This window comes from Schistocerca cancellata, chromosome 5, assembly GCF_023864275.1.
Source record: "Schistocerca cancellata isolate TAMUIC-IGC-003103 chromosome 5, iqSchCanc2.1, whole genome shotgun sequence".
Taxonomy (NCBI): domain Eukaryota; kingdom Metazoa; phylum Arthropoda; class Insecta; order Orthoptera; family Acrididae; genus Schistocerca; species Schistocerca cancellata.
Window position 1 is genome coordinate 735,042,629 of NC_064630.1, and position 22,860 is coordinate 735,065,488.

The 22,860-nt window shown below is 44.4% G+C and overlaps 1 protein-coding gene across 1 annotated transcript in view; it reads left to right on the forward strand.

The window, feature by feature from the left end:
* LOC126187784 (leucine-rich repeat-containing protein 49) overlaps positions 1-22,860 on the forward strand; it is a 154,675-nt gene that overhangs the window by 14,518 nt on the left and 117,297 nt on the right. The window lies entirely within an intron of this gene.

Consider the following 22,860-nt stretch of genomic DNA (forward strand, 5'->3'; position numbering starts at 1 on the left):
CAGACACAGTTTTTATGGATGTCACCACATCCTTGTTCGTGATGACCACTGACCAAGTAACATGATTGCCCCACAGTTCGTCTCACCTGGAATCTCACCACACAATAATCCAGGGGAATTGCAATGGATATTATTGTCACCTCCCAGAAATACAATGCCTTGTTTCCTCCTACTCTTTGTTCTCTCTTGCTCTTCAAGAAACTCACTTCTGTGATGACCACTCTGTAACATTTTGTATTATTGGGTGTTCTGTTGGAACTGTGCTGGCCCCGGAATAGCATCTGGAGGACCTGCACTTTGGTTCGCATTGATTTCATTACTGACTGGATCCCCATGCATACCAACCTGGAAGCAATAGTGGTTAGCGTGCAGATGACTTGCAATCCCTGTTTGCAATGTCTACCTGTCTCCAGTTAGGCCACTTCCTTATGTTGAACTGTTTACCTTAATACAGCACCTCTTGCCCACATATCTCCTCCCTGGGGACTTCAGTGTGGGGAGTGCCACTTTGACGGGTAGGGGTCTTCTACTCTTTCGCTTACTACAGACTTTGATTTGTGTCTCCTCAATGACGATTCCCCTACCCACTTCAGTGCCAGTTATGGCACCTTTACTGCTTCGGTTTCACAGACTCCTCCCCTGCTATTGTGGTTTGTCTACATTGGTAACCACGTGATGATAATTGCATTGATGTGCTCATGCAGGGCATCTCTGCCACTATTCTTCATGCTGCTGGCACTGCTGTCCTCTTATCCACAGATCTCCCTCATCATCGACCAGTACCATGGTGGACCAAGGACATAGCAGTCCCTGTACAGTACCACTGACAGACACTGCAGTGATGTAAATTACTCCCTTCACAGACCGACTTCCTCACTTTTAAGCATCTCCATGCTAAGGCTTGTTTCCTTATTAAGTGGAGTAAAAAGGAATGCTGGGAGTGCTATGTTTCCTCCATGCAAACGTATCACAGATTTGGTCCAAGCTCTCTAGCCTTCTGGGCTGCCAGCAACAGTCAACTGTCCAGGGCCTTATCCTTCAAGATGCTCTGTCTACAGATCCATTGGTTCTTGCAGAACACCTTGCGACACACATTGCAACAGCATCTGTATCCTTTTCCTATCCTGCTGTCTTTCTCCAGCAGAAACACAGTTGAACAGAAACCCTCCCCCCCCCCCTTCTGTTTCAACCCTCACCAACCTGAACCCTATGATGACCCCTTCACTGAATGAGAATTCTTACAGGCTCTTACCTCTTCACATGACATGGCCCCAGGCCCAGATTCCATCCACAACCAGATGATCCAACACTTGGACATTACACAGGCAATATCTACTCAGGGTCTTCAACCACATTTGGCTCACGGGTGCCTTTTCCTCACAATGGTGAGACAGTGTAGTTATTCCTGTCTTTAAGCCTGGGAAGAACCCAACATCTCTTGACAGCCATTGCCCAATTAGCCTGACAAATGTACTTTGTAAACAGTTTGAAAGGACGGTTATGTTATGTACTTAACTCTTGGGGCCTTTTGTTCCCATATCAATGTGGCTTCTGGGAAGGATGATCTCCAACTCCCCACTTACCCAGATTGGAAACTGCAATCACGGTCTTCTTTGACCTACATAAGGCATATGACACGGCTCCATGACTGTGGCTTTCGTGGCCCTCTTCCAATTTTCATTCAGAAATTATGGATTCAGGAGAATGATATACCACAGGGTACTGTATTAAGTGTCACACTCTTCCTCATAGCCATCAATGGGCTTGTAAACTGTGTTGGCCCTCACATCACCCCGGTGTTGTATCTTGACGATTTTTGCATCTGGTGTAGCTTCCACTCGGTTGTGTCTGCTGAGTGCCAGCTCCAAGGCACCATCCAACGGACCTCTGCATGGGCTGTATTCTGTGGCTTCCAATTTTCTACCACCAAAACACAGGTTTTGCATTTTTGACGTTAGTTCATAGTACACCCTGTTCCAGAACTTTATTTAGGCGACCATCTCCTAGATGGTGCAGCACAGTCCCGTTTCTTGGGTCCTTTTTTTGAAAAGATGGTGTGGCTGCCCCATATTCACCACCTGAGGTGTACATGCATGTGGAAGCTTAGTGCTGTCCACCTTCTGGCCCACACATCTTGAAGTGCAGACCATGCTACTCTTCTCCATCTCTATCGTGCTCTGGTCTTGTCCAGACTACATGATGGAAGTCAGGTTTATGGCTTAGCGGCTCCTTCCTTTCTGAAAATGCTTGATTGTGTTCTCCATTGTTGGATGCATCTGGCTACTGGTACCTTTCACACTAGTCCCATTGACAGTCCCTTCACAGAAGCGGGGATTCCCCCCTCTACAAATACGACAAAGCCAACTCCTGGTTTCTTACGCAATCACCATTCGCAGACTCCATGACCATCCCGTGTACTCTGTCCTCTTTGCAAACAAGGGACTTCTCCCTCCTGATCACTGTGCATGGGTAGGATTGCCAGTTGAAATGCGTTTCACTTCCCTCTTTTGGGATCTGCATCTCAAATCATTGGAATGTGCCCCATGTATTTCCTCTCACACACACCCCTTGGATGGTACCTAGACTATGGATTAGGACCAAACTATTCCAGGATCCTAAAGTCTCTGTCGCCCCTGTGGTCTTCTGGATTCTTGTACATTCCGTCCTTGCAGAGTTCCAGCGTGCTGCCATCTTCTACACTAAGACAATACATAAAGTGGAATACGCATTCATCTCCTACTAGGTTAGAACACCATTTATTTCCAGAATCATGTAGTGTGTTCACTGCCATTACCAGGACCCTCCATTTTGTTACTCAGGCCTCCCTCCACAGTGTTTTAATATGTTCTGACTCATTGAGGAGCCTGCTACTCTCGTCATACTTTGGCCTCTGCTATTCATGACTGTCTCTCCTTCCTTGGTCATGCCGCCTGCTCAGTTGTCTTTCTCTGGGTCCCAAGCCATGTGGGTATCAGGGAATGAACTGGCTGACCATTTGGCTAGATAAGCTAATACTCACCCTCCATTACCTTTCATGACTCCAGCTGTGGATATGCAGATCTATGTCAAATCTCTCTTTGTCCACAGGTCGAATGACATCTGGTGCACTATTGCTGTAAGTAATAAACTCCGTGCAATCAAGGAGATTACAATGCTTTGATGCTCTTCCTACACATTAATCATACCAGGCTAACCCACTGCTTCCTCCTGTGTAACAAACCACACCCACAATATGGTTGTGGAGCCAGATTGACAGTATCCCATATATTGGCAGAATGTTCCCTTCTTTTGGCCCTTCATGCTAAGTATAGTCTTCCTTAATTTTAATATTAGCAGAAAATTCAAGGATGGTTGAACTGGTCCTCAGTTTCCTCCATGAAAGTGGTTATTTCCAGATATAAGGTTTTGCTTTGCTCTAGGAGCAGAGGCAATGTGGTTATGGTTGGGGCCTCTCTTGATGTTTTCTTGGTCTGAGAAGCCATGACCACTCCCCCTGGTAAAGACCACTCTTTTTTTCCAGTTTTTAGATTTGGTCTAATCTTTTATGCCTTTTACTGTGTGTGTTTTAACTTCCTTGTTTTATAGTTTGACTGCCCTGACTGGATCCATCCACTTTTAGCAGCCCCCTTTTCTTCTGTTAGTAACTTTGAAATCGTGGGACTGATTATCTCACCGTTTGGTCTCATAAATCCCCTCAATTAAACAATCAATCAGTCTCAAAATTTGTCAGGGGAAAATGCTAGAACTTGTCTGGAAGTCTGGAAATCAGGGTATTTCTCTTGGGGAAACTTGTGGCAACCCTGTTGAAAAAATAAATAAATAAATAAATAAAATAAAAATAAGTTGAAGTCCTAGAATAACAAAGACTGACCAAGTGGGTGGTAATTTCCACATTAATTTGTTTCAACATAGTTTATTTCGGTGTTGAGATCAGTCCAGCAATATGACCAGCCATGGTACAAATGAACAAAGTTGGCACTGTGATGTGCCTTTAAGAATTGGTTACATATTTACAGATCAGATTAACACACAGTCTACTTTGAAATTCTGAGTGAAACTGATAACACAACAGTGTTTCTGCACACACATAATATACATTTAGCTACAGTGATGTGATTGTTAAAACTGAAAATTAAAGAAATGCAAGGAATTTTTGCAGATATCAGAACAGTAAATGACACTGTATGAATCATAATATAAAATAACATTACACAGTATATGAATCTCATTACAGATCTGTCTATTTCATACTGAACATTGTCAGATACATAAATACTACTATTCATATTACATTTTAGTGGATTATTCATAAAATACTGAATATAATTTTTTCATAGCATGTTTCCTAGCTTTAAGAAAAATTTACTTCATTTTGGTAATAACAGTTGTTGTGACTCACTGATCTTTCAAAGTGCCGCCGCGCAGTTACACATGTCCTCTACATGCGGCGCTGACTGCCAGCCATGCAGGAGCAGCGCCACCTAAGTGGCCAGCCAGCCAGCGGCCGCTAGACTTGGACTCAGTTATGATTTGACTGTTAAAGTGTACACATGTCTTACTCTGTTTACTTGTTCTGTGACTTTCATGTATTGCATCTTCCTTGAAATATATTTGTTCAACTTGAAGTTATAACACTTGGTGACGAGGTAGTGATTTTTCTTTTCCATCGTTGACCCACATGTTTCCATGGCTACTTTAGAGCAACTATTGCAAGGTCTCATAGAGTAGCAAATGCTTCTCACATATGCAATTGGTGATTTCGTTGTGGCATCAAATGCGGGGCGTCTCTCGTTGTTGTCTCTACCTACCTTTCCTCCTTGCGATGAGACGGCGGAAGACTGGTCTGATTAAGAAAAACGTCTTCGGCAGCACTTCTTGGCATTTCATGTCGCGGATGAACAAACATGTAAGTCTCTGTTCCTTTCATGGATTTCATCTCAAATGTATCGGTTGTTGTCACAATTGGCTCCTTTGAAAGATCCTGCATCTTTGTCCTTTGCTGAAATGTGCTCACTTCTGTCCGTCTATTTTCAAAAGCAAACACATGTGGTAGCCTCTCATGTTGCCTTTTATCGCTGTCAAAAACAACCAAATCCTATCACACTTGGGCTGCTGAACTTCACGGCCTCAGTAGAAAGTGTCAATTTGTTACTGAAGTTCACAAAGAATCCTATGCCGATTCCATGGTATGGGATGCTATTATCCGATCGGTGCCCAACAAAGAAGTTAGGCAACGTGCCCTTCAATTGGCAAATCCAACTCTAGATGAAGTCCTATCCATCACTCAGGTTTTTGAAATTTCTCGCGCCACTGGAGCGCAAGTAGACGCATGGGGTGACGTCGGGGAAATACAACCGCTGTGTGATGCTGACGAAGCGTGTGGCGTGTCCCCACCGGCCAACATGGCCACAGTACGCTTCCAAGCACAGCCTGGGCCTAACCATAAACAAACCTCTAAGAAACTGCAGCAAAACCCACGGCAACTTCCTTCATGTCCGCAGTGTTTTACAAAACGTTCACAAGAAGATTGTCCACAACATTGGGCCGTGTGTCACAAATGCAAAAAAAATGGTCATGTGTCATCCATTTGCAAATCCGACCGCATACATGATGTTCATGAACATGACACTGATTCTGGTTCTGTGTTGTCTGTCAATTCTACTTCTTCCCTTTCATGTAAGTTATTCCTCACTGTCCAAGCTTGCTCGAGATGTTCGCATGCAGATGTATACTGGTTCTGCTGCCACTATCATCTATTCTCAGATATATCTTCAGTTGGGTTCTCCAATCCTGTCATCTGTCACTAGGCAATTACTGACTTACAATCAACAGAAGATTTCTCTCTTGGGACAATTTGATGCCGAGGTATCTTACAAATCTGTTGTTCGCACTGTTCCCATATTTGTGGTCGACCATAGTAACGCGGAGAATCCTGTTGGTTTCAATGCCTTTCGCGTTTTTGGGTTATCCATAGATAACCCTGTCAATATCGTCTCTGATGCTATTCCTTATGCTCAATTGGATTCCTTGTCAACGACATTTTCGTCCCTTTATTTCTCCTGGGTTAGGCCGTGCAAATGACTTTGAAGCTCATATCATTCTCAAACCCATTGCTCGGCCTAAGTTTTTTCAGGCTCGGCCCATTCCTGTGGCACATCATGATCAGGTCAAACGGGAACTGGATTGTCTCACCGCTTCAGGGGGTCTTGCTTCCTGTCACTTCCAGTGAGTGGTCCTCTCCTGTCTACATCTACATCTACATCTACATCCATACTCCGCAAGCCACCTGACGGTGTGTGGCGGAGGGTACCTTCAGTACCTCTATCGGTTCTCCCTTCTATTCCAGTCTCGTATTGTTCGTGGAAAGAAGGATTGTCGGTATGCCTCTGTGTGGGCTCTAATCTCTCTGATTTTATCCTCATGGTCTCTTCGCGAGATATACGTAGGAGGGAGCAATATACTGCTTGACTCTTCGGTGAAGGTATGTTCTCGAAACTTTGACAAAAGCCCGTACCGAGCTACTGAGCGTCTCTCCTGCAGAGTCTTCCACTGGAGTTTATCTATCATCTCCGTAACACTTTCGCGATTACTAAATGATCCTGTAACGAAGCGCGCTGCTCTCCGTTGGATCTTCTCTATGTCTTGTATCAACCCTATCTGGTACGGATCCCACACTGCTGAGCAGTATTCAAGCAGTGGGCGAACAAGTGTACTGTAACCTACTTCCTTTGTTTTCGGATTGCATTTCCTTAGGATTCTTCCAATGAATCTCAGTCTGGCATCTGCTTTACCGACAATCAACATTATATGATCATTCCATTTTAAATCACTCCTAATGCGTACTCCCAGATAATTTATGGTATTAACTGCTTCCAGTTGCTGACCTGCTATTTTGTAGCTAAATGATAAAGGATCTATCTTTCTGTGTATTCGCAGCACATTACACTTGTCTACATTGAGATTCAGTTGCCATTCCCTGCACCATGCGTCAATTCGCTGCAGATCCTCCTGCATTTCAGTACAATTTTCCATTGTTACAACCTCTCGATACACCACAGCATCATCTGCAAAAAGCCTCAGTGAACCTCCGATGTCATCCACCAGGTCATTTATGTATATTGCGAACAGCAGCGGTCCTATGACACTCCCCTGCGGCACACCTGAAATTACTCTTACTTCGGAAGACTTCTCTCCATTGAGAATAACATGCTGCGTCCTGTTATCTAGGAACTCCTCAATCCAATCACACAATTGGTCTGATAGTCCATATGCTCTTACTTTGTTCAATAAACGACTGTGGGGAACTGTATCGAACGCCTTGCGGAAGTCAAGAAACACGGCATCTACCTGTGAACCCGTGTCTATGGCCCTGTGAGTCTCGTGGACGAATAGCGTGAGCTGGGTTTCACATGACCGTCTTTTTCGAAACCCATGCTGATTCCTACAGAGTAGATTTCTAGTCTCCAGAAAAGTCATTATACTCGAACACAATACGTGTTCCAAAATTCTACAACTGATCGACGTTAGAGATATAGGTCTATAGTTCTGCACATCTGTTCGACGTCCCTTCTTGAAAACGGGGATGACCTGTGCCCTTTTCCTGTCATTGTTGTTGCTAAGCCAAATGGTGATATTCATCTCTGTGGCAATTTCAAAGCCACTGTAAATGCTCAATGCCTTATCGACACTTACCCTATGCCTCGACCTGAAGAATTGTTCACTAAACTTGCTGGAGGCCAGTATTTTTCTAAACTTCACCTGTCAGAAGCTTATCATCAACTTCCTCTCGACGCTGCTTTTCGGCAGTTTCTGGTCCTTAACACACCTTTCGGCCTCTACCAATACCAATGATTGCCATTCGGGGTTGCCAGCACCCCTGCTCTCTTTCAGCAATTCTTGGAACAATTATTGCTCACTGCCCCTGGGTGTATAAATTACCAGGACAGCGTTGTTGTCACTGGCTCCAACATTGACGAACATCTTCTAAATCTCCGCACACTTTTTCATGTCTTACAGACTGCCGGTCTTAAGTGTAATCTTCAGAAATCAAAATTTTTTCAGGCATCTATCATGTACTTGGGGTTTCAATTCTCTCGGGATGGTATTCTTCCACTTCAGCAAACTGTCACTGCGATCGATGCCCTTCCTCGCCCTACATCTGTTAAGGAACTGCAGGCCTTCTTGGGGAAAATAGCATACTATCACAAGTTTTTACCGCCTGCAGCTTCGGTGGCTCAGCCGTTGCATCGCCTGTTGCACAAAAATGTGCCTTTTCACTGGTCCACTTTCCAGAAATTGAAGACTATGCTGAAACAGGCCCCATGCCTGGCCACTTATTGACCTGGCCAACATCTTGTTCTTGCCACAGACGCCTCTCAATACAGGGTCGGTGCAGTCCTTGTGCACCATTTTTCTGATGGTTCTGAACAACCCATTGCTTATGCCTCCAAAAAGCTCACAGATGCCCAACAAAAGTAGTCTTAAATTGAAAAAGAAGCTTTGGCCATTATTTATGCTCTTCATAAGTTTGGCGTTTTTCTCTATGGATCCAAATTTCATCTTGTTACGGATCACAAACAACTTGTTTCCTTGTTTCATCCATCAACGTCACTTCCCGACAAGGCTGCACACTGCCTCCAGTGTTGGGCTCTTTACTTGTCACGTTTCTATTATGAGATTCATTTCCAGCTGACGGCTCAACGTGCGAATGCTGATGCACTGTCTCGCCTTCCCACGGGTCCTGATCTGGCATTTGATATGGACAAACTTTTGTGTTTCCACCTGGATGTTGCCGAGCAGCGGGTCCCCATCACCGGGGACCGGCTGGCGGCTGCTACAGGTTCTGACCCTACCCTCTCCCGGATTTTACGCTGTATTCAGAAGGGTTGGCCAGATTGTCCGTCCACTAAGACTTCTGATCCATTGTGGAACTACTACACTTTGCGTTACCGCCTCACGGCTAGGGATGGTGTTATCCTCCTTTCCACCAACAATGCTTCACTGCGTGTTGTGGTACCTGCGTCTTTGTGTGCTTTGGTCTTGCACCTCCTTCACCAAGGCCACTGGGGTGTCTGTTGCACAAAATCTCTGGCACGCCGTCATGTGTACTGGCCCAGCATCGACTCTAAAATCCCACACATGGTCGCTGCCTGCGGCCCTTGTGCGTCACAGGCTGCTGCCCTGAAGTCATCTTTGTCACCATGTCCTTCGTCTGAGAAGCCCTGGGAGCATATTCACGCTGACTTCGACCTTTTTTAGGTACTTATTGGCTTCTCGTTATTGACACCTACTCTAACTTTCCTTTCATTGTCCGTTGCACGTCACCTACCCCCGCGGCAACCACCAATGCTCTAGTTTGCATTTTCTCTATGGAAGATCTTCCCTCTACTCTTGTTACTGATAATGGTCTGCAATTTACCTCTTCAAATTTTTCAGATTTTTGTGCCCGTCACGGCGTCATGCATATCACGGCCCCTCCGTTCCATCCACAGTCAAACGGTGTGGCTGAACGACTGGTCCACACATTTAACGCTCAGATGAGGAAACTCCTGACTTCTTCTGCTGCTGATGATGCACTTCTCCAATTTCTGGCTTCTTACTGTTTCACCCCCATGTGCGACCACATCCCAGCTGAGCTCTTACATGGCTGACAGCCCCGCACACTACTTCATCTTCTGTGGCCTTCCACCCGATGACCGCAGGTGCTTTCGCTTGCCTGGTTAACCGCCGACAACCGTGTATTTGTACGGGGATACGGCAGGCAGCTAAAATGGAGTCCTGGCCGCATCTTACGACACCGTGGCCAACGCCTGTATGAAATCCAGATGGACACGGGTGTTGCAGCTTTGGCCTCGTGTGCCGGCAATGCCAGTTCCATATGCCACTATTCCACCTTCGGCTCTACCTGACACTTGGGATACTGTAATCTCTCATTACTCACAACGCAGTCCTCTCACCATCATATCGGTGCCAGCACAAGAACTGACGCCACCAGGAGACGTGCCTATGCAGGAAACAGATGACCATCATCTATCAGAGCAACTCTACTAGCCTCCTTCTCCTACGGACGCAGACACATCGCCCATGTCTCCTGTTATAACAACTGGACTTGCCGCAACGGGCAGATTGGTGCATGGGGCCCCAGCAGATTCGCCCCCCCCTCCACGTCTCCTGTAATCTCGACCCATTATCATCAGGGACACTTCCGTCCGTACGGGAAGCCTCCTCCAAGAGACTTTACAGCCAGTCAAACAACACCTATGGACATTAGCAATCTACAGGCCACCTCCATCAAGACCTGTGCAAAAAATTCAAAGGGGGGAAAAGTGTTGTGACTCGCCGATCTTTCAAAGAGCAGCCGCGCAGTTACGCGCATCCTCTACATGTGGCGCTGTCTGCCAGTCATGCAGCAGCAGCGCCACCTAAACTGCCAGCCAGCCAGCGGCCGCTAGACTTGGACTCAGTTATGATTTGACTGTTAATGTGTACACATGTCTTACTCTGTTTACTTGTTTTGTGACTTTCATGTATTGCGTCTTCCTTGAAATATATTTGTTCAACTTGAAGTTATAACAACAGTCTTTCAAAATTGAGTTTGGCAGACTGGATAATATTTTGCAGTTACATAGTAAGGCATATTTTAATTTGAGTCTGTTCTTTATCTTCAAATAACATCGGATTTTAAATATGTCGTAGACAATGTTTGGAACTGTATTTTAATGATTTTATGGAAATAGTACGGTTTCAAACATTACTACCAATTACAGTGTGTACTTGAGGCATAAGGAATACATTCTACAGGTTTATTTAATTCTATGAGTTTCTGAAGTATGTATTACTTCTATTGCCCATACTTGGCTATGCTTAGAATTGCTGTAATGTAAGAGAGACTCTGCTGGTAACAAATTCAGACAGGCACTAGCTGTTATATTTTAGGGTGAAAGAAATGACATGTAAGTGTAACCTCGCAATTCCAGGGAAAAATTTCAACCCAAGTTAGTGCACATGCACTTTACTACCTACAAAAATAAAAATGTAGGGGTATGACATATGTACATAGATACTCCATAAGCCACCTTACAGTGTATGGTGAAGGGTACCTTGTACCTCTACTAGTCATTCCCTCCCCTGTTCCACTCACAAATAGAGTGAGGGGAAAATGATTCTGTATGGGGCCTAATTTCCTGTATCTTATTTTCTAGGCCCTTACATGCAATGTATGTTGGTGGCAATAGAGTTGTTTGGCAGTCAGCTTCAAATGCTGGTTCTCTAAATTTTCTCATTAATGTTCCTCGAAAAGAACGTCACCTTCCTTCCAGGGATTCCCCATTAGAGTTCCTGAAGCATCTCCATAACACTTACATGTTGTTTGAACCTACTGGTAACAAATCTAACAGCCTGCCTCTGTATTGCTTTGATGTCTTCCTTTAATTCGACCTGGTGCAGCTCCCAGACTCGAGCAGTACTCAAGAATAGGTCACATCAGCATCCTATATGTGGTCTCCTTTTCATGTGAACCACATTTTCCTAAAATTCTCCCAATAAACTGCAGTTGACCAATCACCTTCCCTACCACAGTTCTCACATGCTCATTCCATCTCGTATCGCTTTTAATCTTACTCCCAGTATTTAAATGGCTTCACTGTGTCATGCAAGACATTACTAATACTGTATCTGAACATTACAGGTTTGTTCTTCCACCCATCTGCATTAACTTATATTTCTCCACATTTAGAGCTAGCTGGCATTCATCAAACCAATTAGAAATTTTGTCTGAGTCATCTTACTTCTTCCTACAATCACTCAACTTCGACACCTTACCCTACACTACAACATCATCAGCAAAATACTGCAGATTGCTGCCCACCCTGTCCACCAAATTACTTATGTATATAGAGAGCAACAGCTGTTATATCATACTTCCTTGGGCCACTCCTGATGATACCCTTGTCTCTGATGAACACTCGCCGTCGAAGAGTCTCAAGAAAGTTTATTATATTTGAACTGAGACTATGTTCAAGAGTTCTGCAGCAAACTGAAGTTAAGGATATTGGTCTGTAATTTTGTGGGTCCTTTCTTGTATCCTTCTTATATACAGGAGTCACCTGCACTTTTTTTTCCATTGCTTGGAACTTTGTGCTGGGTGAGAGATTCATGATAGAAGCAAGATGGTTAAGGGATCAATGCCACGGAGTACTATTTATAGAGCTGAATTGGGATTTCATCCAGACCTGGTGATTTATTTGTTTTCAGATTGTTCAGTTGTTTCTGTATTCCAGGGATGCTTATTGCTGTGTTGTCTGTACAAGAGTCAAATGATGATATTTTTTTATGATTCTCTTGTGTGAACAATTTCTTGAATGTGAAATTTAAAACTTCAGCTTTTGTTTTACTGTCTTCAACTGCCACACCAGACTGGTCAACAAGGGACTGGATGGAAGCCTTAGGCCCATTTAGTGATTTTACATATGACCAGAATTTTCTTGGGTTCTCTGCCAGACTGTTGAAGTTGCCCTCCAAGATTAGCAGTTATGTTGGTGTAAGGAGGAAGAACAGCCCATTTCACACTTAAAATCCTACCAGCAACATAAGCAAGCAAATGGGAAGTTTGGAAACCAAATATCATCACCATTGCCCTGATGTCAGCTAATATTGTAAAATGCTACATTATGAAATAATGTGCATGTGGTGTTGCATTATGAAATATGTTTGTGTAGTATTCAGTACTGAGAAATAAATAATCAGCCTAGCTCTAGCCTTTTGTATTATGAAATAACTTCTTTACAAAACAGCATCGCCCACCAATGATAAACAAAATGGTGCTACACTTTCTAAATAGACAAGCCTTGTGTTTGGAGGATGGAGGCTCCAGTCTCCATGTGACCATCTTGATTTAAGATTTTGCTGAATTACTTCAGGCTGGTTCCTGCAAGAAGGCTGTGGCTGATTACTTGTTCTATCCTTGTGAAGTTAGACCTGTAAGTATTTATATAAATGCATGTATCTATGAACTATGAATTATGGACAGCTCTAGGAATAGTGTGGACTCAAACTGACTTCCTTGATCAGTCATAATGTGGAGGTAGCATCCAAAATGTATGACACCAAAAACAGAAACATCATCACTGTAGTTTTGGCTTGTGTATCAGCTAGTTGCCTCTGCCCACCTTGTATGCCTATCTATGGCCACAAATGAATACCTGTAACCCTCTGACTGTAGAAGAGTTCCAACCAGGTCCACATAAATATGTGTGAATCTAGCAGAGGTACTTTGAAAATTTCCAATATCAGCATGTACATGTTGGCCCACTTTACTTTGCTGACAAGGAATGCAGGAATGTACCCAAAGATGCGTATCTCTTTTCATAGCAGGCCACAGAAATGTGATTTTGGAATTGGCTCCTGGATGCAAAAGGCTGTGGACACTGCCAAATGCCATCTTTCGGAACTTCTCTGAAATGAATGGTGTTGGCATGCCTTGAGAAACATCGCACAACAGCTTCAGCTTAGAGTTAAGATGCCGGAATTTGTTTGAACATCAGACATGTAGACAGGTCCTTTAACAGTTGCCGTAGTTCTGAATCCATGATCTGTTCCACTGCAAGCATATCCTAGTCTGTAATCTCTGAAATCTCACAGATATGTGGAAAATAGTCACTTTCTAAATTCTGTGCATCTCCTATATAGCATATGTCTGTCACTGATCTTAGCTTCTATTTGCAGGCGGAAGTATCTAATGACTTCGTAGATCACCAATTCCCTGTCATATACACTCCACTTCTGTTGTGATACCTGTAACTTCTTGGAGGAAAACCGCAGTGGCTGCCATAGCCTTTCTGCAAGCTCACGAAATGCTGCCCCAATTGCCGAATGACTCGCATCTACAACAATAGCTAACTGTGCATAGTGAACTGGATGTACAAGCAACACTGTAGATCACAAAATGCTTTGTCCATTTCTTGTGTCCACCTAATCGCTCACTGACCCTTTGCATCATGTCTCCTAAGTGTGTTGGTGACTGGTAGACATTGCTGGTAGATGTTGTCAATAAAAATTTATTAACCCCATATATCGTCTCAGCTCTTGGTAGTTTGCCGACTTTAGCAGAGACTGTATCACGTGATCTTCTCTGTCAGAGGCAATATACCTTCTGATGACAGTATGTTGAAGGAAAGTAACTTAGTGTTGTGCATGATACATTTATTTTCATTTAATGCCACTCCATGGTCAAAGAGTTGTTTGTGTTGTATAGCTAGAGAAGGCCGAAATGCACGCGTTAAACTCAAGCAGTCTGGCATGAGGTCTGAAACAGGATACGTAATGAATGCTATAAAGAAAAGTATGTAGCTTCTGGAATACTTAACTTTAATCCACATTTGTAGAACATTGCTCTTGATGATACAGAAGTATTATAGCAATTGAATACGGCGCCTTGCTAGGTCGTAGCAACTGTAGCTGAAGGCTATGTTAACTATCGTCTCGGCAAATGAGAGCGTAATTCTCAGTGAACCATGGTTAGCAATGTCGGCTGTACAACTGGGGCGAGTGCTAGTACGTCTCTCTAGACCTGCCATGTGGTGGCGCTCGGTCTGCAATTACTGACAGTGGCGACACGCGGGTCCGTCGTATACTAGCGGGCTGCGACCGATTTAAAAGCTACCACCTAGCAAGTGTGGTGTCTGGCGGTGACACCACAGTTTGCAAACTTGAAACAGATACTGTTCATGCGTTTGAGAATCTGGCAAAAACACCAAAATGTCATGAAGATAAGCAAAACAAAATGCTAATCCTGTTATCCCTTCCTCAATAAAATGCTGCCAAGCCTGTGCTTCACATTCTTAATTTTGAAAGGCATAAATAAAGACTAGAATATCCCAAATGGCATAATCACTGCTGTCTTTGGAACATCACTTGGAGCTGCTGGTATATGATTGTATGCTTTCTTGCAGTTAAGAATGCTAAAAATTTTCATACTGGCCAGAGAACATGTGAAGTCCTGCGTGTAAGGTACTGGTATCTATCTGGGATGATCCTTAAGCTTACTGCCTGGTAGCCCCCACACACCTTCCATGATCCATCATTCTTGTGTACTAAGTGTAGGAGTGAAGACCACAGACTGTCTGACTGGCGAATTGATCCCAACTGTAACGTTTCTTCTAATATCATCTTTGTTTCTCTGTCAGCCTCTCTAATGTAATTCTCCATGCTCATTTTGAGACTGATTGTCTTCGCATGATATGAATATAGTGTACCATACTATGTTTAATTCCTTTGCAGTGGACCTGTTTAGTCGACTTGTCTATTGTTCCTATTGCCTGGTTGTCTAAAAGTTTCTGATTTTCCTCTTCATTACATAGCTCCTCAGATACGGAGTTACCAATCCCCTGAAGCTTCTCACAAGTTGTATGCCCTTTAATGTCTAATATTGTACTGTTGTCTGTCAGATTTAAAAAAATATTCTCATTGTAAATTGATTGTCAATGTGAAATGTGCTAGAAAATCAGTGTCCAGTATAGGTTCTGATGCACCAGCTGCCACAAAAGGCCATATAAACTGTTTGAAAAAAATCCACATTAATCTACATCTGCATCTACATCCATACTCTGCAAGCCACCTGATGGTGAGTGGCGGAGGGTACTTTGAGTACCTCTATTGGTTCTCCCTTCTATTCCAGTCTCGTATTGTTCGTGGAAAGAAGGATTGTCGGTATGCCTCTGTGTGGGCTCTAATCTCTCTGATTTTATCCTCATGGTCTCTTTGCAGGGTATACATAGGAGGGAGCAATATGCCACTTGACTCCTCTGTGAAGGTATGTTCTCTAAACTTTAACAAAAGCCCGTACCAAGCTACTGAGTGTCTCTCCTGCAGAGTCTTCCACTGGAGTTTACCTATCATCTCTGTAATGCTTTCGTGAGTACTACATGATCCTGTAACAAAGTGCGCTGCTCTCCGTTGGATCTTCTCTATCTCTTCTATCAACCCTATCTGATACGGATCCCACACTTTATCTCTATATGTGCTAATCATAGATTTACTCACTGCTTTCAAATTTGGCTGTAAACATTGTTGGTTGCGCAGTGCATGGTTGACAGGAAGTGTGCTGATGTCTGAGCCATTGTGCTTGTATGTCTGCCTAACATGTACTTCGTGTTCAAAGGCGCAGGAGATGTAGGTAGTGATAGTTGGTGTTGCTGAATGAAAACACTGCATTGTTACTGTACGTATCTCGACTCTTTGAGTAGGAGCATAGCGATATGCATCTTGCAGCATCTCTCCCAAAATGGTTATGGTACCAACACACTTTATGTGCATCCTCTGCTGGCTTTTTGTTTCACATATAGCCTGATTTCTTGTCTGATTAATGTTAACTTGTCATTGCTGTTGGGTGCACAGTTCTGTTGTCAGGTCCTCAATTGTAGCTTTTAAATCTCTAATCTCATTTGAAATGTTTGTTGTGACATAGTCTATAGTTGTGGCTGCAGTTCTGCATTGCTGACCTTGGCAGTTGTCATACGTGAAATCTGTTGATGTCATTGGGACTGTTGTAGTTTGCTCGCAGGTCTCGCAGATTCTGTCTGCAGCAAATCGTAGTTTGTCAGCTGGTCTCTCCTTGTATGTGGCTATCACAGTCCTTACTTAAGCTGGAAGCTGTTGTTGTCATACATGTAACGCAACCCATCAGAGACTGTCATACTATCTAACAGACAGTCCTGTATCCCCACTTCCCTTGATAGAGTACCTCCTTGATTCTGATGCCAACTGACTTCATGCACCCACAAAATTAGTACTACTTTCTGTCTGCCATATGCTCCTTCTGTAAATGGCTTCACTATAATGGTTGATGCCAAGGTGAATTTCCATTCTTGTTGACTACTCCCTGTTGTTGAAATATATTTTCAATTTATGTGAACCATGTAAGTTAGTGGAAAGTAATGAATGTAGGTGCTCATAATTGCAACCATTCAGTGGCCGAATTGCTAAAACCAGCAGGTAGATTTGTTGCTGTTTTTTATTGCGGTCATGCTGTACAATCATCTTCATTTCTGACAGTGTTGTCTACTGTGCTGTGCTAGCATTGTTGAACCAACATCATTTCTTTTGTCCTGCGTATGATTAAAGTTTGTATCTTCCAAAAGATGTTGCTGCAAGGTTTCTATTTCATTATGAAGCCTGTGAATTGTTCCATTGTCTGATAGTATTGACTGCTTATATCGTTCATTGTTCTTAGGTTTGCCATAGACTGATCAACAAAAAGTCTGAAAATCTGTAGTTGGAGGTCATCAGTTATGTAGGCAAGGATATGCATAGTGTATAATGAATGAACAAAACTCTGTATTATTTCAAATCTTGCCAAATTACTAAATGACAAGAAGAATCAATAAATGCTAAGAAATTACTTTACATTGTGGCAATGACAAAAAATAACATCCACCAAAAAACACCGCACACACTCTTGGTATCACATTGCACAAGTGGACAGAGAAAATATCACTGCCACACATTTTTCCAGAATGCTGTGAAAGATGCCCTTTCTTTTAGCTAAATATGAAAATGTATGCAAATTAAACAATCACCTACTTGCCACATTACCAACTATAGTCACTGAATATAAGACCATCAGTGCTGTTGTAGATCCCAATGATGTCATCAGTTCCTTAGCAGAAATCTTAAACCTGCTTGATCCAACTCAGCTGTCACGATATCAGCTTGTATGTAAAAAGGGTATTCAATTATTTTACTATGAAGCCTGAACTGCCAAAACTCTTTGCAATAGCACAAGACTGTTTGCAAAGAAGATGCTGACCAATAGTTGAAGTAACAATCTTAACAGGATAGTGATGGGATGAATCAGTATTTATTCTACAGGTACCCATCATTTAAACAGATGTCCTCTTAAACGTCAATTGATTGCAATTTCCTGTAAAACTTGTATTCTCATTCATTATCAATAAATCACAGTGGCAGTCTGTTAACTAGTGTGGAATGTGTTGTGATTGGCAGGAGAGCCAACACCGTGTTACTAGAGGAGGCCGAAATGCACGCGTTGTAGCTCACGCAGGCTGGCATGAGGAGGTCTGGAACAGGAAAAGGAAAATAGAATTTAGAAAAATGGACGTAGCTGGTGGAATACTTAGCTTTAATCCATTAATGGTGAATGTCGCTCTTGATGGTACATGATACACAATATCAATAGTAACTGAACATGGTGCCTTGCTAGGTCGTAGCAAATGACGTAGCTGAAGGCTATGCTAAACTACCGTCTTGGCAAATGAGAACGTATTTAGTCAGTGAACCATCGCTAGCAAAGTTGGCTGTACAACTGGGGCGAGTGCTAGGAAGTCTCTCTAGACCTGCCGTGTGGCGGCGCTCGGTCTGCAATCACTGATAGTGGCGACACGCGGGTCCGACGTATACTACCGGACCGTGGCCGATTTAAAGGCTACCACCTAGCAAGTGTGGTGTCTGGCGGTGACACCACATTCCTCCCCCGCAAATGGGCGTACAGTTGTGGTATAAGGCTTCCGCCCAGCGTGGGGAGGACCCCATGTTGATGTATGCGATAAGGTGGGGAGCCTAACAGCAGGCGAGGCTGTGCCACCCGCACCCTGCCATTCGGACCGCAGGGAGCTAGGAAACACCTGAAAACCTGCTCCAGGGTGTATGCCAACATGCGGTGTATGTGCCCGTAGAGAGACAGGAGGAGCCAAAGGATTGACCTCCATCGGGCCGGGGCACCCGACAGGCGAAGACGAAACATGGTCCGGAGCGGGCAAGAGTTCCATGTCGGAGGACAACTGGTCCCGGGAAGCGATCGGCGGCGCATGACCCAGGGAGGCGCCCGGCAGCTGCAGCGAAGCGTCCACTGCAGGCGTCGCCAGCGGGAGAACAGGCGGCGGCGGCGGCGGCAGCGCGTCGCCATGGGGCAAAATGGAAGGCAGCATCGGTAACACCTGGAGCTGAGGCGAGCCGGTAGATGGGTCCCCAGGGCGCTGACCAGACGGCACCATTGCTGAAAGCAGATGGCGAGCAGCAGATCCCATGTGACGACAGAGGCGCAGCTGATTGAGATGCCGGCGCACCTCACCAGAGGCCCCCAAAACCAAAAACATAGCGTGGCCGAGGCAGCGAAGAATGCACCCTTCGAGCCAACGCCGTGAACCTCGATAGTGGAGATTAGTAGACAACGTTGCCTGGAGCAAAAGCAGGTATCTGCCGCTGCACAGGAACCTGATGCGGCGGATGTAGCAAAGACATCAAGGTTCGATGATGACGACCGTGGAGCAACTCAGCTGGCGAGCGACCATCTCGGGGCTGAGAGCGATACAAGGACAAAAAGAGCAATAACGCATCCTCCCGAGAATGTGACTCTTTGAACTTCAACATCTGTGACTTGAAAGTCCTGACCAATCGTTCAGCGGCACCGTTTGACTGTGGCGAAAACCGCGCAGACGTCAGATGTTGAATACCATTGGCCTTGCAGAATGACTGAAATTCTGCGGACATGAATTGTGGGCCATTGTCGGAAACAATAGTCTTCAGTGCCAAAGATAGCAGATAACGCTTGGATGGTGGCAGATGTCGTGGTGGAAGACATCCAGACAACAAAAGGAAAATTACTGAATGAATCTACCACAACCAACCATCGAGCATTCCAGAATGGACCAGCAAAATCAATGTGTAAGCGTTGCCAAGGGGAAGTGGCATTTGGCCATCCGAAGAATTTCCACGGTGGTGCTGATTGTTGTTCGGCACACATCATGCAAGAAGAGCACATATTCGTAATCGCAAGCAAGTTCAGAGGAATCGAATGCTCTATCCTCAGCAACAGGCAAACGGGACAACGCATCGGCGTTTCCGTGCTTAGCAGTGGACCGATACAAGATATCATAGCAGTACTGTGAGAGGAAAATAGACCAGCGAATGAATTTCTGCGCTGTACGTGGAGGCACAGGCTTGTTCGGATGAAAAAGCGATGTCAAAGGTTTGTGGTCTGTGAGGATGGTAAAGTGACGACCATACAAGAAATCATGAAACTTTGTAACACCAAATACGAGAGCCAATGCTTCTTTCTCGATCTGTGAATAATTTCTTTGCACAGACGAGAGCAATTTAAACGCAAAGTCAATAGGGCGATCTTGCGATCCATCTTTGTGCGCAAGCACAGCACCGATCCTGAAATCTGATGCATCCACCATCAACAAAAGGGGCCTCTGGCGATCGAATGGCGTAAGGCAATATTGGAAAGCAATGCCAATTTCAACTGGCGAAAGGCGCGTTCGCATTCCGTCGTCCAGACGAACAGAACACCTTTACGGCGTAAGCAATGAAACGGAGCTGAAATGGAAGAGGCATGTGGCACATATCTGTTATAGTAATTTATTTTTCCCAGCACACTCTGTAGCTGCTTCAAATTCTGCAGTGAAGGCAAGTCTTGTATGGCACGAAGGTGCGTGGGACTGGGATGTATGCCTTGGGCATTGAGTACATGTCCCAGGTATGGCAAATCACGAGCAAAAAAAACACATTTGTCCTTCCGCAAGCGAAGACCATTTTGTCGCAAGACCTGAAATAATGTTCTGAGATTGGCTAAATGTTCTTCTTCTGTCTTTCTGGAGATCACAATATCGTCCAGATAGTTTGCTGCAGTAGGGACTGACGCACAAACAGTTTGTAGATATTGCTGAAACAATGCAGGGGCGGATGCACACCCGAATAGCAGTCGTTTGAATTGATACAACCCAAGATGCATGTTAACCACCAAAACGCGCTGGGATTCTTCATCCACCGGTATTTTCAAGTACACATCTATGAGGTCCAACTTAGAAAAATATTTATCCGGGCACAGTTTGTCAAAAAGATCTTCCGGGCGGGGTAAAGGAAAAGTTGCAATCACTAGTTGTGGATTCACTGTTGCCTTGAAGTCCACACAAAGTCTCAATTTTCCTGAAGGTTTTGGCAAAATTACTATGGGTGATGCCCAGAGAGAAGCCTGCACACGTTCAATTGCACCTTGTGATTCCAAATCGTGTAATGTTTTTGTGCGCTCTGAAAAATTTTGGTTGCGCGTTTACTTTCAGTTCCAAATGTGCTTTATAGTTCTTAGCGCAACCAAGGCCCGGTGCAAAAATGTCTGCAATTTCTTCACATAGACGAGAAACACTGTCTGAAGGCACAGGCTGGTTCACTGATAGGACTTGATTTACTATAGACAAGATAAACAACTGAAATAAATCGAAACCAAACAAGTTCACTGCAGAAGAAGAATGAAGGACATAAAATGACACAAGTTTTGTTTGTCCTTTGTATGTTGCAAGAAGGCTGCACTGTCCTAAGAGAGGGATATCTTGACCTGAATAACTAGTTAACTTAACATGTGGGGCACGCAATGGAGGTGTGCCCAGCTGTTTGTACATGTCTTGATTGAATAGTGAAACTGCAGCTCCGGTATTGAGCTGGAATGGTATCACTTCGCCGTTAATGTCCAAGTCTACATAAAGTTTATTGTCCTGCTGACGACAAGAGCGACTGTCTCGTGCAACGTGAACTGACACTGGTACATAATCACTTGCGACTTGACGGGATTTCCGGCGATGTCGACGCACACTATTTGTGGGATGAACACAGTCACTGTTAGAGAGAGTGGCACTGAGCAGAGTGGAATGAACTACATGAATTTCCATGGGCGAAGTTTAGCGAGCCTGAGTATCCTTGGTTCGATTCTGATTCCGGCGCGAAGCAAAGGGCCTGGAATGGTTGTGAGTTTCCGATCTGAACTTTTTCTGGCAAACACTCTGAACATGTCCTTTTTTATTACAGAAAAAGCAAATAGCTTGGCGTGATGGGCAATTCTCACGCGAATGTCTAGTAGCGCACTGCGGGCATGATTTTAGCACTGCATTTGCTTGCCGGGACGGCACACGTGGCTGAGAGCCTGGCGGCAGCAGCGCAGCCGGGCGTGAGGACTGTTTACTGTTCCGTGCAGCTCGCCCAGCGGGCTGGTTAACCTGACACACACGTGGCGAAGTTTCAAATGATTCCTGAGCAAAGTCAAGTGTGTCCTGCTGATCCAATATGTCCATCACTTGTTGAAGGGAGGGATTGACTAGTTTCAAAATCTGTTCCCTTATACAAACATCAGAAATGTTCTGTGCAATTGCATCACATACCATAGTATCTGAGTAAGGGAGTCCACATTGACACTCAAAAGCACAATCCCTAGTAAGGCCTTGCAAGGTTGCAACCCACTCCCGATTAGTCTGACCTGCCGTATGTTTTGTACGAAAGAAGGTATACCTTTTCGCAACTACATTGACTGATTCTTTGAAATATGCATCTAACGCAGACAAAATTTCTTCGTAGGACAGAGTTGCTGCGTCGTGTCGGGGAAATCATTTGACTATCAAATGGCATGTTTGTATGTCGGCCGATGATAAGAGATAAGGCTGCCGCTCGTTACCTTGAATTCTGTTGGCGGCGAGATGGAATCCAAATTGGTGTGACCACTCCCTCCAGCTTTCCTGTGCAGCATCAAAAGGTCGAAAAGTTGGTGCAACTGCATGTTGTGGCTGCGTTAGCAGTGAAGCGGCTGCTGCCGCATCATTTTGCATCGCACGTTGACCCTGGACGAGCTGTCCAAGGGCATCCAGTAAGGCCTGCGTCTGCTGATTCTGTAAGCGATAAAATTCAGACAGTACATCTGGAGATTGTGGTGAAGCCATTACACAAGTAAATCAGGGCAATATCGATAAGAACGCGGTTTTGCCTCGTCGCCAATGTTGTGGTTGGCAGGAGAGCCAACACCGTGTTACTAGAGGAGGCCGAAATGCACGCATTTTAGCTCACACAGGCTGGCGTGAGGAG